The sequence below is a fragment of the Colias philodice genome, chromosome 27 (genome assembly GCF_061535455.1).
Source record: "Colias philodice isolate Cphi_HAF_F1 chromosome 27, ilColPhil1 Martin Lab GWU primary, whole genome shotgun sequence".
Lineage (NCBI taxonomy): Eukaryota > Metazoa > Arthropoda > Insecta > Lepidoptera > Pieridae > Colias > Colias philodice.
The window spans coordinates 4,063,661-4,083,998 of record NC_143112.1 but is presented as its reverse complement, the minus strand read 5'-3'; the positions used below and the strand labels follow the sequence as shown (position 1 = coordinate 4,083,998).

The 20,338-nt window shown below is 31.0% G+C and overlaps 1 protein-coding gene and 1 long non-coding RNA gene across 4 annotated transcripts in view; both read left to right on the top strand.

The window, feature by feature from the left end:
* Positions 1–20,338, top strand: part of GEFmeso (Guanine nucleotide exchange factor in mesoderm) — a 77,900-nt gene that overhangs the window by 33,770 nt on the left and 23,792 nt on the right. Inside the window, exon 1 of one of the 2 annotated variants that reach the window (XM_089711734.1) lies at positions 8,516–8,732. The exons of the other annotated variant lie outside the window; for it this stretch is intronic. The gene's annotated coding sequence lies outside the window, so the exon portion shown is untranslated. Of the gene's footprint in view, positions 1–8,515; positions 8,733–20,338 lie in introns of those variants that run through there. 2 annotated transcript variants of the gene reach the window in all.
* Positions 11,564–12,806, top strand: LOC149476579 (uncharacterized). Of its 2 annotated transcripts, none has more exons than XR_016317801.1 (2): positions 11,564–11,863; positions 11,990–12,806. It is a non-coding gene; the product is annotated as an uncharacterized LOC149476579 (long non-coding RNA). The 2 variants fall into 2 exon arrangements; XR_016317802.1 differs by having other exon boundaries at positions 11,972–12,806.

Below are 20,338 nucleotides of genomic sequence, written 5' to 3'. Positions count from 1 at the left end.
AAAGTAAACAATGGAAAATATATTTTCCTCTCTATATTCATGTAAATTTCAATGTTAATATTAGCGACATTCCACAGTTAAGGTTTAATCATCTCTGCAATGCAAACAGCATTGAATAATGCACATCACACGTGCATTGCATAAACATACTTACATAAATATTCAAAAGGGCAACACTATACTTATTACATTTCACGGCGAGGCCGAGGACGCGGATTCATTTGGCCAGTATTGTTTTTTCTTTTAAGTTTGAAAGATTTAAAATTGGCTGTACTTAGTTCTAATAAATTGATGAAAAGCTATTGCTAGTATGTTGATTATAGATATAAAAAAAAACGTGTGGCACTTGGGGACTGCCGCGGTAAAGCTATTGCATAGCATGCCTTCAAGCCACACCTCCGCCCGTCGGAGTGGGGAGCGTGAGGTTTTTTCGTTACGGAATTTCTCGATTCGGTCCCCGCGCTCAAGGCCCGCGATAGAAGCTATGCAATAGCTTAAAAAACCTTTCAGAAACGATATACGACAGAATATGTAAGAAATCAGTTAGAACATTGGTAATTTTATAAAAATTGACGACTGCACTATACGTAAATAACTTTAAAGTTTAAACAAACGCACGCATACACAAATAATTTAAACAGATGAGACACCGATGAATGATTTTAAACAAAGTTTAAACGTCTTCAATTTGTCAAGCAACAAAAAAATGTTTTGACATAAACACGCACACCTACCCTTGCAAATAACGCAGACCGCCCAATGAGTATTCAGTTTTTACGACTGGCAACACTTTTGCGTTTGCCGCCAAATTTGCATTTAGTGTCAAAAAAGTGGAACGAATGATTGATTTGATCGTTACGTTGTTATGTACCATTGTTGTGGTGTAAAGGTTATGTTATGAAATTTGACAGATAACTTGTAAATTTTATGTTTTGGGTCACGGAATTTAATTTCGTCTTCCGTGTATTGAAATGAATTAATATTACGTTCATATCATAATGCTATATTTGTAATTGTAAATGCTAAGTTGTTATACATGAAATAATCTCTAAGTATTAACAAGAAAAAGTATAAAAACATTTATGTGCAATTGCAATCTTGCAATTATCTCATTAATCTTAAAACTAGGTGGTGGTATTAATAAACGGGTTGTGAAAACCGTGTTAATTATGATTAACTGCAACTTGCTAGCACTAAAAATATATGTTTATTGACAGATGTCATATTTTAACCAATCTGTGGCAGTTCAATCGCATTTTTTTTAAATTTTTAAGAAGTATAAAATTGATAACGAGGCGGGATTCGATTCCGCGTCGTTTTGCATGAATAATATTGGAACGAGCTTATTAACGTATCCTAATTATGCATGTTTGTTACTCTTTACACATATATTCACCTACTTATAGTGAGGGACTTACAAATGTTTAAATTACTAAATTTAAATTTTGCTTTCCGAACCACTAGTGCTAAATTGTAATTACATGTATGAAGATTCAACGTGCTTCTATAAACTTCAAAGTTCAAATAAGTAGGGAGTTGCCATTTGAAAAAAAGAAGAAGAAGTATGTATTTATATTTTGAGTTTAAGAACAATTATCTAACATTAGTATTACACATTTCTTTGTTATAGTACCACTGATTCATGCTTAGAACTTCCATGATAGCATGCTCCATGACCATTTATTAATATGGCAACTATTTATCATTGTCAGCTTTTATTCGTTGAACTATCTTGTTTTATGGATTAGGAATTTGTTTACTATATGCGTAATGTCAACATATGAGATGTGTGTGAGGTTTGGCTTTTGTTTTATATACAGTACTAGATTTTGTATGGGGTTTTGTTTGTATATCATATCCTGATTTGAAATAAATTTAGTCGTTAAACTGAGGAAATCAATTTTTTCTTAAATCAAAAAGCAATTTTTTCATAACTAAGGTTCTTAGCGATCATTCACTTACTTCCCATCTTGAGAATATTTTTAAACAATAAAATACTGAAATCATGTATTAAATTTATAGTTGAGGAGCCAACCTGTTCTTGGGTCTGGGTGTTATCTATATATGTACATATTTATTAATTAATATTATATTTATCGTTGCCTAGTACCCACAACACAAGCCTTAATTGAGCTTACTGTGGGACTAGGTCGATTTGTGTAATAATGTCCTATAATATTTATTTATTATTTATTTAAACGTGTTTAACACATACAGATACAAATATTTTGCTTTTATTCCTTTACTTTTACTTTATAAAATAGTAATGTAGTCACCATTTTAAATTAAATCGAGTGTATTAAATCTTCTAAGAATAGTAAAAAATGTTAAAAACTTTTATTTTATTAATAAATTGTTAAACATATTATGTTTTTGTTTCAGGTAATAAAATACGCGTTCGAAAAGGGATAAAGGCAGTGAATAATATCGTGCCCTTTTGGTTTGATTGTATTATAGATAATATTATTGATTTATTGGACACCTTCAAGTAGGTATAGTTTTTTATAACACTTTTTATATATTATGTTGTAATCGTGAATATAACTTTAAGTCGCAATCGAACTAAAATTTTCGATAACTATTTCGTGTTTATTTCGGAAATTTGTTTCTGTGATTTTCATATGTTAAAAATTATTATACCTACTCTATATTAAAAATATAACTATCCTATTAAATTTTCAGGGTTTCTGAGTGTACCATTAGAAGACCAAAATAAATAAATAAATATGATTTTTAATGGATTCCAAAATTACACGAATTATTCCTATTCTTCGTCCCCAGTAAATGCTTCAACGCGTCTCGATAATGTCCGTAAGACTAAAATACTTTTAGTTTGAACTAAAATATCCAGACCAACGGCTTGTGTAATTTCTGGCCGCCTCCACCCGCGGCCATTTCTATCCTATCCAACTTTATCCTTCATTGGAATTCTTTATTTGAATGTCAAACTCAAAAGCGCGCGCCGACCGGCATTTGTTTTTTTAGTACAGATTATGTATAAAAGTTCGTCGAATGTTGCCATCTGTGAAACTTTATTTTAACTTTAAAATATATTTTTTTCGAATGGTGTGTATTGGACGGAAGAACGAGTTAAGACTAAGTTAAACAGATTTATTTTTCGGATGTTTTACTATTGTGTTGGTATTGAAATTTTCGTGTTTATAGTCGTTGGGACATTATGGTTCCTTGATAAATAGGCATAAATAAGCTATAATTTATTCTTAGCTAGCATACTTCGCAATTAATGGTCGGGCGTGACCCACTGTTCTAGTTAGAACCTGAATCGATCTAGTTTCACATTTTCTAGAACAAAGCTTGGTAATGATAGGTAAATGCTATCTCATTTGTAATAGAACACTTTTTTGGCGGAAAAATTGACAGGCCACAGATAAATCAGAAATGTCATTACAACCACAGGTCTAAGTAAGGTAATAAATCGAATTATTGAATGATAAGTTTGATTTGCAATACCTAGGTAAAGGGTAGAGTCTATTTGTAAGTATAATATGCTTTATAATACACAAAAGTTAAGATTTATTTATCACAAACTACTTATGTAGACATTTAGCTTATATGCGGTCTATTTTTTTCGATTCATTAATATCAGTTTTTGCTCCAAAAATACATGAGAGATACAAATATATTTCAACCAAAATATATTCTTATTGTTATTTATTTACCATAATTCTTACATAATAATATATAATTAACATTTAACATTAATGATGCGATCATAAACTTATTCAAGTTTTTCTGTGCAGTTGTTATGTTACTTAATTTTTCTGTGGGAAACAATCTATCTACAATAATTAATATGCTTCTATAATAAACATTAATTCATCATTTAACTCGACTTTATAAGTACTATTAAATAGATTTATTACGGGCAAGTTTATCTCGAGATTAGTTAATCCGTAGCTTAGTTGTATCTAGATGGCCCAGATAGATTTAGTGTACAATGAAAACATTATATCGTGTACTGGATGTAAAATATTTTAAATTTTAATACAGACTTGTATGATATTATTTATACATTAAATAAAATGAAATAGGTACACTATTAATAGTGATTGATGATTTTTATACGGTCAATAAAATAAATAGGTTAGTTTTTAAACGAGTTCAATAAGTCCTCAATTTAACAGTATTTTTGTATGTATTTTACAACTTATATGCGCTCAAACAATTTTGATTATTCTGTCTTACTAGTCAGTAAGTGGTAGATATTTTTCGTTCGTTTACCCCAAAATAGAACCCCGTAAACAGATACGTTACTAATTGTGTTAAAACTTAGTTGAAATAACTGAAATCGAATCGGTAATAGATACGTAGGGTTGTCACAAGGCCACAATGATGTATCGATATAATTTATACAATTCCTGCATTACTACTGTTTGAAGTCTCAATGGAGCCACTTGAGTTAAATGTATGCTTTGAGACGGTTATCGTAACACGTGCGTTGGCTAACAGGATATTATGACTGCGCTTTTATTTTATGTACTTAAAAATAGTGATGTGGTGATATCGATTTTTAATCACATGATTTTGACTGTGAAAGTGTTTGGATTGATATAATCGTAGGTGGAGGCGTTGTAATGTTGAACTTAATAATAAATATGTTAAAAGAAAAAAATCTTTTTAAATAGGATACAAAAGTGACACTGGGGAATTATATGCTAATTGCTACCTTAATATAATGTTTTCATAACATCTTGTTGTAATATCAGGTTGAATTAAAAACTATTGGCTTGTACCGTGAAGAACAAATATAAATGTTGGCTTGATTATTCATACCTGTTAAGGATTAAAGAAATAGCTATACCATTGCAATTTGAATCTTAATGATAGTGTATATTGTATCTTAATGCGTAAAAAACAATACTACAAACGTTTATGCTAAGTATACACATAGTAATTGGCGTGTTTTTTCGCATCAAGTTGGCGGTTAAGTACAATTTAAAGAAAAAAAATATGACGGCATGCATGTCGGACCGTTGCTTTGACAAGAAACCTGTGTGTATGGATTAGAACCTTTTTTGTGACCATGTTAGTCTATAACTCGTCCTTAATAAGCATGTCATATTTCATATAAAGAAATATGACGAAAGGAATAATAAATCGTACTTAAAATAACTAAAAAGCTAGTATTTGCTGATTGTTAATTAAATATAGTGTTATAATTACAATTTTAAATTGTAATTTAAATTGTAACAGGTAATACCTGCGAATAGGTAACGTCAATAATTTAGATTGCAGCTTTTTCAAATTGTGTTAACATACCTACTAGGTACCTATACTTTTACAGTCATACATATTTTGAAACTATCTTAACTTACCAAGTATGTGATAGAAGACCTTCTATCACATACTTCTAAATAATGCATAATTTAATAATAGCGTATATTTTAAAAAAAGGTTCAAACTGATAGGAGCTTTCAATGTTATAGATTAAAATACGACTCGCCGGTTCCCGCCCAGACGTGAATTGTAGCTTTGTTAGAATCTGTTGCATTATTTTTCCATCCTTTTAAAACAACCTATTATTACAGTCAGCTGCGAAATAGTATATAATTTAATCAATTTAGTTAAGGCCGTTCTGTGTATGATTAGAATGGATGTGGATGTGGCGAATAAATTATAAGATGTGAGTTTTTTTAATTTTATTTGCGCTCTTGAGCAAAACAACAGCTCAAACAATAATAAAAAAATGCCTATTAAATTATTAAATTGCTGAAATATTCCTGAAAAATTAAAATGCTTGTAGAAGCCAAATTATTTATGGATGTGTAGAACAACTCATAACTATATGAAAGCGATATGGTGCATTATAGTAATTTAAAAGTGGCCAAATGTAAGACAATTATTGCTTTTCATAATAAATAAGAAAATAGTAAAAATCGATATCGATGATTAGTGTCAGCGGTACATCACTACGTGCGATATGCTTCGGGTCAATGCACTCTATGCGTTCTTAATGAACGCAAGCGAGTGATAAAAATTATGAGATTTTTTCTAATGTCTAGGAAAGTTTTAGTTCGGTGGTCATTAGTCAATTTTTTGAGAAATTTATGATACTGACGCATTCTTTGATGAACTAAAAGATTTTTTTGTATGTTACATATTTTTACTTATAGGTACTTACTTAAATAAAATCGTTAGCGAGATTTATATGTATGCCATCAGCAGCTGCTTATCTGCATATTTCAATTTTAAACATTTTTTTTTGTATAATATGAGTATTTGTAATAAACTTTTTTGGTTATACTCAGATCACTAATAAATTAATATGAAAATCAAATCGATTAATATTTAATAGGTATTGATAAAACTACAAGGAACCGAATTGATTGAACTTTTAGTATACATAGTTATAATATAATGTAACTTTTAATTATCACTAGTTACCTACATAGTATAAAACAAAGTCGCTGTCTATCCGTTCCTACTCCCTATATTATATCCTTAAATCTTTAAAACTACGCAATCGATTTTGAAGCAGTTTTTTTAATAGATAGTCTCATAGAGTAATACACTATGAAGGTTTCTGTATACATATTATATTTTGTTAAGTTTTTTACAAAGCGGGTGAAGTCGCGCATAACTATTAACTATATGCGAGAGAAACAGCGGTTTGAGCTTGTACGGATAATAAATGAAAATTAAAACAGTTTTGTGTGATATATTGTATATTCTGTCAATTTAAAAAAAATGTGTCACTGTTTACTTTAATATGTATTATCATTATTATGTATTATGTACAAAGCTTATAAATGTTTTGGTTCGTAATATAATTTAACTAGTCTTTTCAACGCGGTTTTGTATGCGCTTTACTAATTACTTTATGCAGCTGTAAATGAAGTATGAACATCTATTATCTTATAAAAACAAAAAATGCTTGCTAATGTTTAGAGATTTAAAATAACAATATTTTGATCTGCGAAAAGTATTGATTTATAAGATAATGACCGTTATCCTTGATCATCGACATTTATATAAAATACATATTATACATAATAATAAAACGAATGCAAGCTGTTTTTTTACGTTCCCAAAAATTACCAAGGTTTTCCAATACACAAGTTATTTTAATAGATTATCATTTTCAAACTCGAGTAAGTATTTACTCATTCAACTAAACTTCTTACAAGTTTAAACATATTTAACTTAACCTTCAACATTTGTCGTTTACAGTAAACCAAGAAACCCATAAAATAAACGAAACAATAATCTATTATTCCAAATCTATTTTTAAAGCGTTGATAAAGGTCAAATTGCTTTGAGGTCGCTGGTAGGAGGCCTCCCATTCATTGGAGCGGCCTTCAAGACGACCTAAGTGAGATGCGGCACGCAATTTTGGTCCCTGTGGGTATTGGTGCTATAATTATAGCATACCACTTTATAACTTGGATGTTTCTGTTATTTTCACTGCGAAATATTTTTCACCAAATTTTTACTATATGGGATACAGTACTTATATTACTTTAGAACAGAGATTTATTTCCATAAGGAATAATTCACATGGCTTGTCCGTTAGAGATCGCACACTAGCAATTAGACTTACACATATAACCCAATATTTTATTTTAGGTTATCCACTTCTTTCATCATAGATAATATACCCGAACTCACTTACACCGAATTTCACTGCTGAACTCATTTCTCAATTCTGCACCTATATGCAGATGGGGATAGGGATGGGAATGATAGGTGAAGAATGTAAGAGGTATCTAGAACTAAGGACATAGTGATAAGTTTAGAATTCAGGTTAATATATGGTTTGGCGTATGCCGTAAATAAATAAATAAATAAATATAAGTACTTTGGAGGATTTAGATAATGGTCTTCTTAGTAATATTCTTTTTAGGCTTTTTATTATATGTCAATTATTGTCAATGTAATGGCTTAGTAGACCAAACGCACACAAGAAAGAGCGATCTTAATATATTGAGTTCACAAGCAAGCAGCGATCATTTCTCAACGTTATGATAAATTGCAAAAAAACCTAATTGTCCAATTTTGCACGGTCCACATCAGTTTGACACACTAATACTTAAAAATATTAGACTTTCTCTGGCAAAGATATTATAAACTAGCTTTTCGCCCGCAGCTTCGCCTGCGTAGTCAAAGTAAAACCCGCATAGTTCTCGTTCCCGTGGGATTTTCTTGATAAAAACTATCTTATGGATTAATCCAAGTTACCCTCTAGGCTCTAACCCTCTAAGCGTGCCAAATTTCATCAAAAATCGGTTCAGTTTTTGCGTGCAGGAGTAACAAACAAACAAACTTTCGCATTTATAATATGAATAGGATTCAAACAACCTAAAAGACTTAGCACGTAAATTATAAGGACGTTGTATTTCCTCCCATTGAGTCATAGAACGAGAAAATTGATTCACCAATTAATTTCATATTAATATAGCAATAAAGATCATAATCGCGCGCGAATAGCCATCTTAAAATACGAATAATTACTATTATTTGCCTTGTTGTCTGTTGAGTGAATCATTAATCATAGCCAGTGACGATCGTTAAAGGACGTAAGACGCTCGTTTGTTTTGTTTTTAATTTCGTTTCGCGCCATGTGTTCTAAAAAATAAAATTCAATTAGTGTTGTTTTTGATATCGGTGTGAATGGTTGCTTGTTCTGTGCGTTTGTGATTTTAGAGTGAAAGTGTTGCTCTAGTAAAAAATAAATAAATAAAACTTTTTCAACATTGGATATTGTTCTAACGGTAAGTTGGGGAAATTGTAAATTATAAAGTTAGAAATATTTTTCGTTTATTCTAGTAGGTGTAGGTACGTGAATGTACTGAAATTTTCCTTCTGTGTGTGGTTGTGTTCTATAAGTATCTATGTACAAGTTATTATACGTTATTGTTTTGTTATCTCTGTTCCCACGCTGTCTCATTTACTCATTATTCTTGTCTTAATAATAAGTTCTAGATATTATGAAGTAATAACTGAAAAAGGGAATCCTTGGAACTTGGTTTTCATAGAATTTGAATTGCAATGCGAATTATTGAAATTTAAATGGTAATTCAATATTAATTTAAATTAATTCCTATATTTCCCTAATGAACAACATCGTAAAAGTTTCAATTTATTAATGGGGTTAAGTTGATATTATTAGGCAAGCTGCATTAAATACCTATTTAAATTTTTAATTATGAATTATAGTTTTTAAATATTAACCTACTTTATAATCTTCTATAATAGTTCTAAATAGGTGCAATAATTAGTTAAATTAGGTTCTGGCTATATATAGTTAAGGACTATTATTTAATTCTAGGTACATGACATAGGTAGGTCGTAGTTTAACTCAACACGCGTTGCCTAGCAACGCTTGCACATGCAATTATTCACTCGTAAAATCACATTATTATCGTTCATTGACACTTACGCATTATACTTACAGGCGAATTTATATTTTACCTTGTTGAGAATACGAATCAAATTTAAATAAATACAAGTCATAATGAATCATAGCGATTACGTAAAAGTAATTAGTTCTTCGAATCAGGATAAGGTGTGTATGGGTTTTACAAAATTGAATAGAAAAGAGAATCCCATATTAACTATTCTCACAATGTACTTTTCTTAGAATGTACCTGCATGTAATCTGTACAATGTTTTTGGGTTCTACGAAATTTCGAAAATTGAATGTTGACTAGGTATGCTAATTATTTTTTAGTTTTGATTTTAAAGCATACCGTTTATAATAGAATATCATGTTTCTTCTTTCTTAATGCTTTTCTATACAGGATGTCCCACTTTCGGTATACTAAGCTCGAAGGATGTTATAGTTTTGCATACACTGAGTACGTAAAAAATACACATAAAATTCCAGGCGCATTTTTTTTGTCGGATAGATGAATTCTTAAAACTATTGCCACTCGCTATGCCACCCGCACGTGAGATATCGTGTTTTTATAGCCAAAATGCTCACATTAGCGAAGCGGTATATGCTTGCTGCGCGAAGCTAGAGAAGAAAACTTTAAGGAAAAATCTAGCAAAAAAATTTTGACGTAATTTTGTTGTTTAGTATTTTTTGCGTGATCAGTGTATGCAAAACTACGGCCCTTCGCGCTTAGTATACCGATAGTGGGACACCCTGTATAGCCATCAGCCATGCCATGTTATCAAGATGTCTAAATCAGTATTATTTCCAGTGTGGAAAAATAACAAAGCTATATATCGTCCCTATATTAACTTCTAGGGAAGCGCGTACCATCTTAGACCTCATCTCAGCTTAACATTGAGATTGTGGTCAAGCGCTTCCCTATTCTCAATTAAAAAAAGACGTGTGGCACTCGGAGACTGCCGCGGTAAAGCTATTGCATAGCATGCCTTCAAGCCACACCTCCAAGCCCGTCGGAATGGGGAGCGTGAGGTTTTTTTGTTACGGAATTTCTCGATTCGGTCCCCGCGCTCAAGGCCCGCGATAGAAGCTATGCAATAGCTTAAAAAATCGACTAGCGCCGTCACTTTTCCACACTGGAAGAGGTACTTCTTTAAGACATGGCAACCCCAGGTGACGCGTCTTTTAGTATTTAATAATTTAACATAAAATGTCAATAAATGTCAAACAGGTTGTAACTATGAATCACATCTAACAGATAATGATGTCATGATGACGTCACTGTTTGTTTACAAACTACAGGTAAGTATATTGTTGGTTATTGCGGTCATAAATTATAAAATAATGTTAACTGTTAACAGGGTTGGCACTGGGAAATTCTATTATAATTTCCAATATATGTGTTGAAAATATTTTTATTATGATTGCTAAAATCTACGAAATAAAACATTTCTCCTTTGGAAACACATATAATTGCCTTTGACTGTTTGCTTTCTAGCACTCATGTTTTAATCTTCCCCATAATTATTAACTATAGGTATCAAAATTGTAATTAAAAAACGAATATACTTTTGTAATAACACTAATTTTAAGGCTACTAAAAATGAATTATGTATTAATTATATTATTACATAATATGCTAATTATTATTATAAAGAATTGACTACCTAATATAAACTACCTGACACCTATTTAAGTGATAATTAGCTTGCAATTCCTTTACAAAAAAGGAAAATGATAATAATTAACGTAAGTGTTGCGTCTTTAATTTATTACATTGACTTATAATATTAACTAGCTTACTGCCCGCGGCTTCGCCCGCTTTGTCTGAAACCTAATAAATTATATACAAAAACCTTCTTCTTAAATCACTATCTATAAAAAAACCGCATCAAAATCCGTTGCGTAGTTTTAAAGATTTTAGATTTAAGGTGATGAATTAATTTTTCTAACATTTACGGCCCTTTTCAAACCTTCGTAATTTTTATATTATTAAAGTTGTCGTGATGAAAATTCTTGACAAGAAAGTTCAATAGTAACACAATACGTCTACCGTTTTAGAAACATGATTCCATGATATTTTCTCGATAGAAAAAAAATACAAAGTTATCATTGTTATTTTTTTTTAATCTCTGGCATCTTCAAAATAACAAACATAAAGTTACGACTTTTTGGATATTAACTATAAAATATACAACCTTATACGTCTACCGTGTTAGAATTTTGAAATATGCGATGGTTTTGAAATAAACAAGAAATACTTGAAATTAGCGCGCGACCAGCCAATATAGCGAGAGCCGCCCTGTACCTTCCTACCCCGATCGCTGCACGAGTCATTCCCGCTACGGCCGTCACACGGGGGACTTGTGTCGTTCGCGCAATCGTAAAAAAGGGTGACAACACGATAAGACAAAATGAGACAAATGGGGACAATAAAGAAAATAAGAAGAAGAAACATAAAGGTTGGAGGAAAAAGAATGCTTACAATTGGAACAAATTAATGAAGTAAGTTGGTTTTATTTTAAATTTGATGATAATTGTATTATAGACGATGTTTGATATGTACCCCTTTTTTAAGTACATAACGAATGTGTAAGATTTTTTCATTTATAGCATAAATAATCTGTTCAGAAATCCGGAATCCAGAAGGAAAATAAACCCACTGATTGTTCACAATGTGAATCCACTCCTTCGTAAGTACCTTTATTCAGTCAAAAATGTATGTTATCAAAGCTCTACTGGTTTTATCGCATGATTCCATTTTTAGCAAAAAGCAACAAAGTGCAAAGAAATAAAAAATCATGGTGAACTTAGTGGAAGTATGGTGGACATAATATGGAACAGGAGCTCATTGGAGTAGTATTATATTTAAAAAAATACGAAAAAATTTCAAGAATTACATTTCTTAGTAGGTGGTAGATAAGTATGTTGTATAAAGAATTTGATGTTGATATTTATTTCATTTATACTTACTACACCTGTGCGGGAAATTGCTTAGTACTAAAACAGGTTTATATTCATATTTACATAGTAATGTGAGTTTTAATTTCGAAAAATTTTGTGTAAGTATATTAAATTGAGTTCCTGGGTGATCTGGAAACACAATTGGGCCCGGAAGATGGCGCTGCAGTCACTCCTCCTAATCACATGAACCGATTTGGATGAATATTTGTGTGCACATTTCATTGTTGTGGGATGATTGGTTGATTCGTTTTCACATTAGCTAATATTATGTATTTTTGTTGTAAACTTAATTTAATGTTTATAATACATTATTATTGGTATAAATAAGCCAGTGTTCGTCTCACATTGCTGTACCTACCTACCTACCCTACCAGGGCCTAACTTTGTTCTGGCTATTTTATTTTGATTATTTGTAATGAATAATTACAATTATAATAGAGTGCAAAAAATAAATACATGCGTCAATATATTTTGTGTTTTTTTTTTAAACAATTTTTTTATTTAAAAAAATATCATTCCGACCGCGGCTTTGCCCGCGTGGAATAAGTTATATCGTGAATCCTGTTTTTTCCCACAGAAGTGTTCAGTTCGGATAAAAAGTATCCTATGTGTAAATCCATGCAATTAGCTATATTTTATCAAAATTGGTAATGTAGTCTTGACGTGATTAAGTAACAACTAACAAAAAAATATACAAATTAACATCCAAAGTTTCGCATCAGTTTTACTGTATTAGTGATATCTTCCACTCTTGACTTTGACTGAGAAGAATTAGGGTTTATAACTTCTTTCAGAAATAGTACCTTTCATATTTTCTGGGCATGATGTAATATCTACGTCAGCATCAAATTCTATCTAAATCAATTCAGTAGTCCGCGTTATTGAGTACCATTTCATTTTTTCAGAGTAAAAATATTTTTTGTTATTTTAAAGATTATTTATAACCTGTATTATTTTGTAATAAAGTAAACATTACGAAATAATAATAATTATTAATAATGTCTAAGTAGTTGTTAAAAAGAAGATTATTTGTTTATAAGCAAGAAAATAAAACCAATAAATCAACAATTAAATAAATGTATAACAATATTATAACTGTATGACGACTCCATACATGTTTGTCCCGAGTCGGCCAGCGGCAGCGCGGCGAGTTAGCAAGAATGACTTCGCGCACACCCGCGTTCGCGATAGCGAGCTATTAGACTCCGCCCGCCAAGCAGTGGATTTTTTTTTGTGTATCGTCTTAATAAGCATACAAAGGGACATAGGGACAGAAAAAGCGACTTTGTTTTATACTATGTAGTGATAAAGTAATAGGTACATGAAAACAATAAATCTCAGTCTCAAAAGAAAAGTCTAAAGTGCCACTCAAAAAGTGACACTTAAAATAATGTGTATAAAGAAAGTATTCCCTCTCAATTGGAAACATTTCAAGTAACACCATAATTTAAATGTTAAATGTAAATCTGGAATGTCGAGAAGCGTGTCAAGAGCATACAAGAGGTCTTGTTGCCGTGTGAGAAATTAACATATGACATTTTGTGGTGCGTTTTTTGAATATGGCAATGCTGTTGTTCTATGTCATTTGAGTTTTCGGTTAACTGATGCTTGTGTTTATAAAATGAATAAATAAGGAGTAAGAAATCTTTTCTCTTTATAAATTAATTTTAAATAATGCGTGATACAAAAATAAATGCTTAATAAGATTTGTTTAATCAACGTTGTGCCAGCCCTATTGTTTCTATTAAAACACCATACGCAAAATAATTAGAAATTAATGACAATTCGGTCGATAAATGATTTTGCATTAATGAGTAATTAGTTTGAATTAGAGCTAATTATTTAAATTAACCTAACTGTTACTTTTATTATTCGAGTCGAATTCGATAACGTTTTTTAAACGTCATAAAATAACTTAGTACAGTCTGGGCACGTATACAATGTAGTATGTACTGAACTAAGGTTTTGTTACTTACATAAAATATTTTACGACCTCGGCCATTGCCCTAAGCCACCGTTGTCTGGTCCTAACCAAGTCTTGACCTAGGGTAAACTGAAAACAGACTGACTACCTTGATATTTATATCTGTAGTGTTTCGAATTAACATGATAGTAGGTAAAAGCTTCAATATCGAAAAAATGGCGAACGTAGATTTCGATATAAAATATTAAAAAAATCTCTTATATGGCCCAACCTTAGTAATTTATTTGCTAAGACTCGTCTCAATTTCAAAATTGTTTTAACTACTTTTTAAAATACAAATTACACGACTTAAGTACAACAAAAATTTTGAAGGTATGGCGGAATACTAAAATTAACGTAATTACATTCATAACCATCTGAAACATTGTATTTCTTTATGGACAATCGTGTTATCATTATAAGCTTCTTCATAAAACGGTAATTGCAATTTGATTATCTATTAAAATACTATCAAACTATATCCATAATAAAATAACTAATACTCATCACTACCTATATCTATATTACCTATAATAAAAAACAATCACATTAATAGCCCAATCGGATTTATCAGTCGATCTTATAAGCAATTATAACTGTTCCGTGGGTGGTATTAGTCACTGGGTCATCGATATTTATTATAGTCATTACCGATTCAATTGAATCGAGAATAACGATTTAAGTTGATGTATTGAAAAGTGCACAGATAAAAAATGGCTTACATAGGCTCGGCACTGCACACATACGAAACCTTTTTGCATACAAATTTTTTAATTGTATAACGATTGGTGTGGCCAGTATTAAAAAGTCATCGGGCTTTGACAAATGGTTCAAATTGCGAATTTATCTTCGCGGGAGAGATTCATGTGTTACTGCGCAAAATCAATACGAGCTTTTTTATGGTGCAGGGCTGTAGACATTTTCTATTCAAATTATTTATTGAAGTATTAATTGATATTGAATCACCAGGTCCAGTTTTTAACTAACAAAAAATAAACAGGATAGAAGGGACTTGCTCGTATAGGGTGGATAATTAAAATTTAAAACATATGGCATCCGAACAATGTATACTTCACTAGGGGCATATTAAAGAAATATCATTTTATTATACATATTCTATAATCTATTTCATCATTGTAAAAGTTCATTCTTTTTGCAGCCCTACGTTGACGAAGGGTCAAAAGATAATCATTTTCTTCTTTAAATCCTAATTTGAAAGTCAAATTATTTGTCACGATCAGCACAAATATTTACATTTCAATTTGAATTCGTGAATGTCACTTCAGATAATGAACCGTTAAGTACAAAATGAAAGTATCCGAGCGCTCATTCATATTGTAATTAGTTTTTAATCGATCAATTACAATCACGAAAACACCACTCATTGACCTTTTAACATTAATAAACATTTCACACGTGGCAACACTATTAAGCTGCTTTTACACTCGCGCGAAAAGCGAAGCGAATAACGCATTTGTAAACAGTCTATTCGATATTCGTCTTGAGATTCGCGTATTGGTGCTTTCGGACGTAATAAAGGGAAGACGAATGATCAACCACTTACACAGTCGTTCGCGTCGACTCGAGGCGAATGGCGAAAGTGTAAATTCACCATCAAGTATGTCTGACTAACGGCGTCTATTCATGAATATTCATTATTTATCTGTGCTGATAACACTGGCATCTGGTTTGCGCACGCACTAATCGTGACTGGATTGGGCTTTTGAATTTTGAAGTGCGTAAGCGCGGGAATATTTTGACAGATTGGTAATGACTGTTTGAATAATAAATAATAATCATTTTCAGTTCGTTTATTACTGTGCTGTGTTTTATGAGCAACTAGCTGTCCGCCCCCTGTGTTTTAAACCTAATAAATTATACATATAAACCTTCCTTATCAATCTATCTATCCGATCTAAACCGCATCAAAATCCGTCCGTCGTTTTAAAGATTTAAGCATACATAGCGATAGAAAAAGCGACCGTTTTATACTATGTAGTGATGTGTGAAAGATATATTATAATTATCTAGGTACTAGGTCATTTCGCAAAATGTAACAATTAAAGTATGAATTAAAGCAGGAATAAATTGATTTAGCGTTGAAATTATACACTGAAAATTAACCGAACATTAAATTTCTATTTTTCTTGTTTATTTAATTTCTCATAACTAGAGCTGAATTTGAATTTAATGCCTTATCGCTGTGAATAAATATTATTGCACATACTAAACGCATCTTCAATTTATAATAATTGCCAGTAATTATTGTTGCAATGACACGACTCGCTGTCAATGTTGCTATATTATAAGATAACAGAGATTGATGAGGAGTAATTAATTTTAATTTAGTGTTGTCACTTAACATGATATAATGTTATGTAGATAATTAAGGTCTGTTAGGTGGCAGTATGAAACAATAATTTATATAAAAATGTAAAAATAAAGAAATGTATGTCAAGAAATTTGAAAAGGTGCACTCAAATAAATAAATACTTGTGTTTTCTACGAAAGGGAAATTCCTTTATAGGCGGTTTTACTGCTGCTAGATAAGTTTTTTTTACTTATCAGTCAGATAAATAATAATAAGTAATGCATACACCATGCTTCAAAAAACTGTGTGATAGGCTATCAGTGCAATTGGCGTTTACAATTATCGGTTATATCTCTTAAAAATAATTATTTTATTTTATATATAAGTTTCTATACTTTCTTCCTATATTTTGGAGAACATCACAAGTCTTAGGTATACGCTTGCGGCCTGGTCACAGTATTACAATATTATTTCCTACAGTAAGGAATCGCCTTTGATGTCGCGCGATGCCGCCGCTAGCGTAGGTACTTACGCTGCCACACGAAAATACGCTAGGGTTGCAACAAATGGGAAATAAAACAATTTTGATTATTAATATTATGATGAAATCATTTATTCATATGTACATTCAAAATAATTGCGATTATTAAATCTGATGTAATTATTTGTTCATAAATATATAATTACAGATTTGATTGCACTGCTAAATATTATTTACGTGGACACTTTATTTTTGGATGTTCTTAATTGTATATTATACCATTTAACTAAGTAATGCATTCGCATTGGGATGTACAATCTGATTAGAAAATAATGAGGACAACATATACATAGCTTTGATTTTAATTCAACAGATACAATTAATACAATCTTTCTGAAATATTGTTTCCTTCTGGGATTTCAATGTAGATTTACATCCGTAAACGGAACAGTTTTTGCACGACATAATAGAATATGTAAATACCTATGTATAATAAAATTATTACACAAAAAATACGACTGCGTCGTCCTTTCGCGATAGTTAATGCAAACTCAGCGTGATTGCATTAAGCGGCCCGCGTCGCCCGACCCCCCGCCAGTTCCCCTCCGTTTCTCTGCACAAGTACATTCGTCGCCATACTGTAGGATGGTAATACTGTGGCCTGGTATAACGTTAAAAAGTGTAAGGTTATAAAAAACACTTATGTTTAGGAATCTTATCACATTACAATATACAAGATGTAGTTTTACAAAAACACGTTTATATAGTTCACCACATTGTAGTAGAAAACTCGACAAGAATCTAGAAAGAGACATTTGTAGGAATACCTTGGTTTTGGAGATATTGGGATATTTTAATATTATTCATTTTCTATTTAAAGACAATAGAGTATAGAGTATTTCTTGAGCATTTTATTGTTGAGTTAAATACATCTAAAAGGTGATAAGTTATGAAGATTGTGATGATAACTAATCAACAATCAATTAGGAAGAAATATATTGAAATTTATTAATATCAGTATTGTAATTTGTAAACATATACGGTATTATATCAAAAGAAAAAGATAGGAAACAGTAAATGTTATTCATTTTCTGTATGTGAATATATGTACAGGGAAGAATGACTAATAAAAGCGACAATATATTCTGTTCTTCCTACACAAATACGCCCGATTCTCATAGAAAATAACATAAATAAAACCAAATAAAACGTCAATAAATGCAGGCCCTAACATCGACTGTCCTGGCGCCTACCTCGGCGCCATCTTGGCGGGAAAACTGCAGACACGCATTCCTTTGGAAAAGGCTAATTGTCGATAGTTTCTATAGTCTGTGGTATATGCTGAGAGCTGTGGCTGAGAGAAATTGAGAGTTTATTATATTATTATTTGTGGTTACTTGTAGCAAGTTTTTTTATAAGTATGATATTTTTTACATGTTATGCCTTGAATGACAATGTATTATTTTAATTTACTCAATATATATTTGGATTAATAACTCCATTTCTATAGTAATTATTAAGTAGGTACTCATACTTATTTATTAAGCGAATCACACGATATTATCACAAAATTTGAGTACCTACCTTATAATTTAAACTATTTATCCTGCAATTATCATTATTACATACGGAACCTTCAAAAGTATGAAAATGTTATGATAATATAAACATAGGAAACTAATAAATCATAAACTTTAGAAAGTGAACAATATAAGGAACTATAATAATGGGTGGATATTGACATATTGAAAGTAGAAAGTAGGACCTTTACGGTAACACACTGTTTAAATGATGTATTATTAATTCATGTATATTATTCAATAGAATATTATGTTACTTAATGTTGGAAGCTATAGTTTATTATCTAAACTAATATTACATAGCAGAAGAGTTTGTTTGTTTGTTTGAAAAGGCAAATCTCAGGAACTAACTGCTCGATTTGATAAATTATTTCTGTGTTAGATAGCCCATTTATCGAGGAAGGCTATAAGGCTATATGTATATCATCACGCTAAGACCAACGGACCACTGCAAGTAAAACCGCAAGGCACAGCTAGTTAAGGGATATACATAATAATATCGTGGTTATAAGCTCCTACGTATTATTTTGTTGTACGTTTTTACTATCTTATCTTATCTATAAAACAATGGTTATGAATACCAATCTTTAAATATCTTAAAAGAATAATAATTATATTAACCATTGATAATCGATTAAAACATTAATCCCATTATAGCTTTTGATATAATTAAAACACAGCGCTTGCTTTCAAATTTCAACTTCAAAACTTTCAAAAGAAACACAATTGTTAACATTTCAATAGTTACTATTTTCTTTTATTTCAAAGTTTTCTGCCCAAAAAGCTCACTATGCACTCGTATATCCCAAACTTATCTCTATTATGCAAGTTCAAAAGTTACAAGTAAAGTAAGTTCGTATCAAAATACATAAAACCACAGACTAATAATAATATACTACGTATACAAATAAAACTATCGTAATAGGACACTTCTCTCTAAGCCCACCTAATTGGTGGAAATTAATACAAACTCAGATTTTACACAAAGCTTCCACACTATTTCAAGAGTTGTTTTCAAAACAATTCGCATACATTCCAAGAATGCCACAAACCACAGAGTGCAGGAAACATTCTAAATATGGAAAGCAGTCTTTGATCTTAGCTTTATTTGTGGGCTTGTAAAATATTCTAACTTATACGTGTAGTAGTTATTTGTTATGGTATGCAGCGTCTTTATTACCCGACTGCACTAAAAGATGTAATTTACGTAATAGTCTTTATTGATTTTATTTTTTATAGGTACAAATAATATAAGTATCTATAAACGAATAATTTGCATTTAAACTTTAGTCACTTACAAGACGTCATGAGAACTAAATTAAGCTGTCTTTTCACTATATCTCTAGCATTTCTATAAAAACAGTAATTATTTAAAATAATCCACAACGCTTTATTTATCAATTAGTTTAGCTTATGAGGCTTCCCTGCATTATCTAGAACCCTATAAAATATATCCTAAAACTTTCCTACCTATTAAAAAGAAAAAAGAAACAACCGCATGACGCATCAAAATCCGACCACCAAATGTTTAACAATCATAGAAAATGTAACTAACAAAATGAGTTATAGTTGCTCAAATAAATGAACTCTTATAGTGTAAACGCAGCCTAACATATCGCAATACGGCAATACCTAATTAAGATCACAATTCGGCTACTGCCCCTTGACCCTACTAATGGTT